General features: G+C 48.4%; 1 protein-coding gene across 1 annotated transcript in view; it reads right to left on the minus strand.

Moving 5' to 3' along the window:
- The window catches only part of LOC110539068 (NLR family CARD domain-containing protein 3), a 1005455-nt gene that overhangs the window by 216431 nt on the left and 781524 nt on the right, over nucleotides 1-7500 (minus strand). The gene's annotated exons all lie outside the window — the stretch shown is intronic.

Here is a 7500-nt window from a genome sequence, read left to right on the forward strand (position 1 = left end):
AGAGAGGAGATATAGAGGACCAGAGAGAGAGAGGAGATATAGAGGACAGAGAGAGGAGGAGATAAGAGGGACAGAGAGAGGAGGAGATATATAGGACAGACGAGAGGAGGAGATATAGAGGACCAGAGAGAGGAGGAGATATAGAGGACAGAGAGAGGAGGAGATTAGAGGACAGATAGAGGAGGAGATAGAGTGACAGAGAGAGGAGGAGATATAGAGGACAGAGAGAGGAGATATATAGAGGACAGAGAGAGGAGATATAGAGGACAGAGAGAGGAGATATAGAGGACAGAGAGAGGAGATAGAGGACAGAGAGAGGAGATATATAGGGACAGAGAGAGGAGGAGATATAGAGGACAGAGAGGGAGGAGATATAGAGGAGATATAGAGGACAGAGAGAGGAGATATAGAGGACAGAGAGAGAGAGAGGAGATATAGAGATACAGAGAGAGAGGAGATATACGAGGAGATCAGAGAGAGGAGATATAGAGGACAGAGACAGAGAGAGGAGGAGATATAGAGGACAGGAGAGACGGAGATATAGAGGACAGAGATAGGATATATAGACAAACAGAGAGAGGAGATAGAGAGGACAGAGAGAGGAGATATAGAGGACAGAGAGAGAGGAGATATAGAGGACAGAGAGAGGAGGAGAGATAAGGACAGAGAGAGAGAGGAGATATAGAGGACATAGAGAGGAGGAGATATAGAGGACAGAGAGAGGAGGAGATATTTAGAGGACAGAGAGAGATGAGATATAGAGGGACAGAGAGAGGAGGAGATATAGAGGGACAGAGAGAGAAGATATATAGAGGACAGAGAGAGGAGATATAGAGGACTCATGAGGACAGAGAGAAAGATAGGAGATATAGTAGAGGACAGAGAGAGGAGGAGATATAGAGGACAGAGATATGATATATAGAGGGACAGAGAGAGGAGATATGGAGGACAGAGAGAGGAGATATAGACGGACAGAGAGAGGAGGAGATATAGAGGACAGAGAGAGATGAGATATAGAGGTACAGAGAGAGGAGATATAGAGGACAGAGAGAGGAGGGGATATAGCGGACAGAGAGAGGAGATATAGAGGACAGAGAGAGAGGAGATATAGAGGACAGAGAGAGGAGGAGATATAGAGACACTTATAAACACATACACACACACACACGTACACACACACACGTACACACACACATACACACACTCATACACACACTCAAACACACACACACACACACCACACACACACACACACACACACACTCATACACACACACAGAAACACACACACACACACACACATACATAAACACACATACTCATACACACACAGACTTATAAACACACACACAAACTCATACACACACACACACTCATACACATGGGTAGGGTGGTAGGGGAGGTAGGGTGATAGGGGTGGTAGGGTGGTAGGGGTGGTAGGGGAGGTAGGGTGATATGGGTGGTAGAGTGGTAGGGGTGGTAGGGTGGTAGGGTGGTAGTGGTGGTATGGGTGGTAGGATGATAGAGGACATAGAGAGGAGGAGGAGATATAGAGGACGGAGATGAGGAGATATAGAGGACAGAGAGGAGGAGATATAGAGGAGATATAGAGGACAGAGAGAGGAGATATAGAGGACAGAGAGAGGAGATATAGAGGACAGAGAGTGGAGATATTTAGGACAGAGAGAGGAGGAGATATAGAGGACAGAGAGGAGGAGATATAGAGGAGATATAGAGGACAGAGAGAGGAGATATAGAGAACAGAGAGAGGAGGAGATATAGAGTACAGAGAGAGGATATATAGAGGACAGAGAGAGGAGATATAGAGGACAGAGAGAGGAGGAGATATAGAGGACAGAGAGAGGAGATATAGAGGACAGAGATAGGAGATATAGCAAACAGCGAGAGGAGATAGAGAGGACAGAGAGAGGAGATATAGAGGACAGAGAGAGAGGAGATATAGAGGACAGAGAGAGGAGGAGATAAAGGACAGAGAGAGGAGGAGATATATAGGACAGAGAGAGGAGGAGATAAAGGACAGAGAGAGGAGGAGATATAGAGGACAGAGAGAGGAGGAGTTAGAGGACAGAGAGAGGAGGAGATAGAGGACAGAGAGAGGAGGAGATATAGAGGACAGAGAGAGGAGATATAGAGGACAGAGAGAGATAGGAGATATAGAGGACAGAGAGAGGAGGAGATATAGAGGACAGAGAGAGGAGATATAGAGGACAGAGAGAGGAGATATAGAGGACAGAGAGTGGAGATATATAGGACAGAGAGAGGAGGAGATATAGAGGAGATATAGAGGACAGAGAGAGGAGATATAGAGGACAGAGAGAGGAGGAGATATAGAGTACAGAGAGAGGATATATAGAGGACAGAGAGAGGAGATATAGAGGACAGAGAGAGGAGGAGATATAGAGGACAGAGAGAGGAGATATAGAGGACAGAGATAGGAGATATAGCAAACAGCGAGAGGAGATAGAGAGGACAGAGAGAGGAGATATAGAGGACAGAGAGAGTAGATTATAGAGGACAGAGAGAGGAGATATAGAGGACAGAGAGAGGAGGAGATAAAGGACAGAGAGAGGAGGAGATATATAGGACAGAGAGAGGAGGAGATATAGAGGACAGAGAGAGGAGATATAGAGGACAGAGAGAGGAGGAGATAAAGGACAGAAGAGAGGAGGAGATATTATAGGACAGAGAGAGGAGGAGATAAAGGACAGAGAGAGGAGGCGCTATAGCGGACAGAGAGAGGAGGAGTTAGAGGACAGAGAGAGGAGGAGATAGAGGACAGAGAGAGGAGGAGATATAGAGGACAGAGAGAGGAGATTATAGAGGACAGAGAGAGGAGATATAGAGGACAGAGAGAGGAGATATAGAGGACAGAGAGAGATAGGAGATATAGAGGACAGAGAGAGGAGGAGATATAGAGGACAGAGATAGGATATATAGAGGACAGAGAGAGGAGATATAGAGGACAGAGAGAGGAGGAGATATAGAGGACAGAGATATGATATATAGAGGACAGAGAGAGGAGATATAGAGGACAGAGAGAGGAGATATAGAGGACAGAGAGAGGAGGAGCTATAGAGTACAGAGAGAGGAGGAGATATAGAGGACAGAGAGAGGAGATATAGAGGACAGAGCGAGGTGGGGATATAGCGGACAGAGAGAGGAGATATAGAGGACAGAGAGAGGAGGAGATGTAGAGACACTTAAACACATACACACACACACACGTACACACACACACGTACACACACACATACACACACTCATACACACACTCAAACACACACACACACACACATTCATACACACACACAGAAACACACACACACACACAAACACATACATACATGATAGGGGTGGTAGGGTGGTAGGGGTGGTATGGCGGTAGAGGTGGTAGGGTGGTAGGGGTGGTAGGGTGGTAGGGGTGGTATGGCGGTAGGGGTGGTAGGGTGGTAGGGGTGGTAGGATAGTAGGGGTGGTATGTCGGTAGAGGTGGTAGGGGTGGTAGGGATGGTAGGGGTGGTAGGTAAGGGTGGTAGGGTGGTAGGGGTGGTGTGGTGTAGGGGGTGGTAGGGTAATAGGGGTGGTCGGGTGGTAGGGTTGTAGCAGTGGTCGGGGTGGTAGGGGTGGTAGGGGTGGTAGGGTGGTAGGGGTGGTAGGGGTGGTAGGTGGTAGGGGTGATAGGGGTGGTAGGGGTGGTAGGGTGGTAGGGGTGATAGGGGTGGTAGGGTGGTAGGGTGATATGGGTGGTAGGGGTGGTCGGGTGTTAGGGGTGGTAGGGGTGGTCGGGTGGTAGGGGTGTTCGGGAGGTAGGGTGATAGGGGTGGTCGGGTGGTAGGTTCTGTAGGGTGATAGGGGTGTTAGGGGTGGTCGAGTGGTAGGCTTTGTAGGGTGGTAGGCTGGTAGGGGTGGTACACATACACCCCTCTGCTGCATTGGTTTTGGCCTCTGTGCTGATTACAGTCATAGCTGGGGGGGGAAGCAGGCTTTAGCATCAGCTAATGGAGGGAATTTAATAAGGCTCCTTGCTAGTGTGAAAACACATTAAATCTCTGTCTCTCTCATTAGTGGAGAAGCAGGGGAAAAAAACAGGGGAAACAGGGGAAACCGGGGAAGCAGGGGAAACAGGGGACGCAGGGGAAACAGGGGAAGCAGGGGACGCAGGGGAAACAGGAAGCAGGGGACGCAGGGGAAACAGGGGAAGCAGGGGAAACAGGACAGGGCAAACAGTGAAGCAGGGGACGCAGGGGAAACAGGGGCTGCAGGGGAAACAGGGGAAGCAGGGGAAACAGGGGACGCAGGGGAAAGAGGGGAAGCAGGGGACGCAGGGGAAACAGGGGAAGCAGGGGACGCTGGGGAAACAGGAGACGCAGGGGAAACAGTGAAGCAGGGGACGCAGGGGAAAGAGGGGAAGCAGGGGACGCAGGGGAAAGAGGGGAAGCAGGGGACGCAGGGGAAACAGGGGAAGCAGGGGACGCAGGGGAAACGGGAAGCAGGGGACGCAGGGGAAACAGGGGAAGCAGGGGACGCAGGGGAAACGGGAAGCAGGGGAAGCAGGGGAAACAGAGAAGCAGGAGGCATTGGAATTTGTCGCATACATTAAGAAAAACCTGTTCTCATTCTCTCTCTATCTCTCTCTCACTTTCTCTCTTTCTCATCATCTCTCTTTCTCACCATCTCTCTTTCTCACCATCTCTTGCTCTCCCTCCATCTCCATCTCTCTCATTACCTTCTTTCCTCCCTCTCTCTTTCCTTTCTCCCCCTCTCTCCTCCCTCTCTCTTTCCTTTCTCCCCCTCTCTCCTCCCTCTCTCTTTCCTTTCTCCCCCTCTCTCCTCCCTTTCTTTATCTCCATCTATCTCTCCTCCCTTTCTCTTTCCTTTCTCCCCATCTCTCCTCCCTTTCTTTGTCTCTATCCATCTCTCCTCCCCCCTCTTGCTCTTTCTCTCTCTTGTTAGTGTGAGAGAGAGATGAGTAGATCTATAGTCAGACCCATAGGGAACTCTCCTGTGTGTGTTTCAGGCTGTTCTCCAGAGGGTAATTGCTGATGCAGGAGGAAGATAATGCACTTGAGGAATTCACTCAGGAACTCAGGGCTCACCAGACAGCAGGATAGAACAGGACTCACCAGACAGCAGGATAGAACAGGACTCACCAGACAGCAGGATAGAACAGGACTCACCAGACAGCAGGATAGAACAGGACTCGCCAGACAGCAGGATAGAACAGGACTCACCAGACAGCAGGATATAATAGGACTCACCAGACAGCAGGATAGAACAGGACTCACCAGAGAGCAGGATAGAACAGGACTCACCAGACAGCAGGATAGAACAGGACTCACCAGACAGCAGGATAGAACAGGACTCACCAGACAGCAGGATAGAACAGGACTCACCAGACAGCAGGATAGAACAGGACTCACCAGAGAGCAGGATAGAACAGGACTCACCAGACAGCAGGATAGAACAGGACTCACCAGACAGCAGGATAGAACAGGACTCACCAGACAGCAGGATAGAACAGGACTCACCAGACAGCAGGATAGAACAGGACTCACCAGACAGCAGGATAGAACAGGACTCACCAGACAGCAGGATAGAACAGGACTCACCAGACAGCAGGATAGAACAGGACTCACCAGACAGCAGGATAGAACAGGACTCACCAGACAGCAGGATAGACCAGGACTCACCAGACAGCAGGATAGAACAGGACTCACCAGACAGCAGGATAGAACAGGACTCACCAGACAGCAGGATAGAACAGGACTCACCAGACAGCAGGATAGAACAGGACTCACCAGACAGCAGGATAGAACAGGACTCACCAGACAGCAGGATAGACCAGGACTCACCAGACAGCAGGATAGACCAGAACAGGACTCAGCAGACAGCAGGATAGACCAGAACAGGACTCACCAGACAGCAGGATAGAACAGGACTCACCAGACAGCAGGATAGACCAGAACAGGACTCACCAGACAGCAGGATAGACCAGAACAGGACTCACCAGACAGCAGGATAGACCAGAACAGGACTCACTAGACAGCAGGATAGACCAGAACAGGACTCGCCAGACAGACAGCAGGATAGAACAGAACAGGATTCGCCAACAAGCGGCCTGTGGGCAATAAAACATCCTGAGTGATTCATTTCATTTTATGGGTTGAGTATCAGTGTAGTTTATGGGTTTGAGTATCAGTGTAGTTTATGGGTTGAGTATCAGTGTAGTTTATGGGTTGAGTATCAGTGTAGTTTATGGGTTGAGTATCAGTGTAGTTTATGGGTTGAGTATCAGTGTAGTTTATGGGTTGAGTATCAGTGTAGTTTATGGTTTGAGTATCAGTGTAGTTTATGGGTTGAGTATCAGTGTAGTTTATGGGTTGAGTATCAGTGTAGTTTATGGGTTGAGTATCAGTGTAGTTTATGGGTTGAGTATCAGTGTAGTTTATGGTTTGAGTATCAGTGTAGTTTATGGGTTGAGTATCAGTGTAGTTTATGGGTTGAGTATCAGTGTAGTTTATGGGTTGAGTATCAGTGTAGTTTATGGGTTGAGTATCAGTGTAGTTTATGGTTTGAGTATCAGTGTAGTTTATGGGTTGAGTATCAGTGTAGTTTATGGTTTGAGTATCAGTGTAGTTTATGGGTTGAGTATCAGTGTAGTTTATGGGTTGAGTATCAGTGTAGTTTATGGGTTGAGTATCAGTGTAGTTTTGGCCTCTGTGCTGATTACAGTCATAGCTGGGGGGGAGCAGGCTTTAGCATCAGCTAATGGAGGGAATTTAATAAGGCTCCTTGCTAGGCGTCTCTCTCTCTTCTCTATTTCTATCTCTCTCTCTTCTCTCTGTCTCCTACTGTCTCTGTCTCTCTCTGTCTCTCTCTCTCTCTCTTCTCTATTTCTATCTCTCTCTCTTCTCTCTGTCTCCTACTGTCTCGGTCTCTCTCTCTCTTCTCTATTTCTATCTCTCTCTCTTCTCTCTGTCTCCTACTGTCTCTGTCTCTCTCTGTCTCTCTCTCTCTCTCTTCTCTATTTCTATCTCACTCTCTTCTCTCTGTCTCCTACTGTCTCTGTCTGTCTCTCTCTCTCTCTTCTCTATTTCTATCTCTCTCTCTTCTCTCTGTCTCTCTCTGTCTCTCTCTCTCTCTCTCCTCTATTTCTATCTCTCTCTCTTCTCTCTGTCTCTCTCTGTCTCTCTCTCTCTCTCTTCTCTATTTCTATCTCTCTCTCTTCTCTCTCGCTCTCTCTTCTCTCTGTCTTCTCTCTGTCTCCTACTGTCTCTGGCTCTCTCTCTCTCTTCTCTATTTCTTTCTCTCTCTTTCTCTTTTCAAATACAATAATTTTTGGGGCTTAGTTGTGGTCAATTTGCAGTGTACCAATTATTTTTGTTATGTTCTGGCCCCCCGACCATCCCATTTAGTCAGACAGAAATTGGCCTGCGGCTGAATCTCGTTCCCTAACGTTGACTAGAGCTTCAGACAGAA

This window comes from Oncorhynchus mykiss, chromosome 12, assembly GCF_013265735.2.
Source record: "Oncorhynchus mykiss isolate Arlee chromosome 12, USDA_OmykA_1.1, whole genome shotgun sequence".
NCBI lineage: Eukaryota > Metazoa > Chordata > Actinopteri > Salmoniformes > Salmonidae > Oncorhynchus > Oncorhynchus mykiss.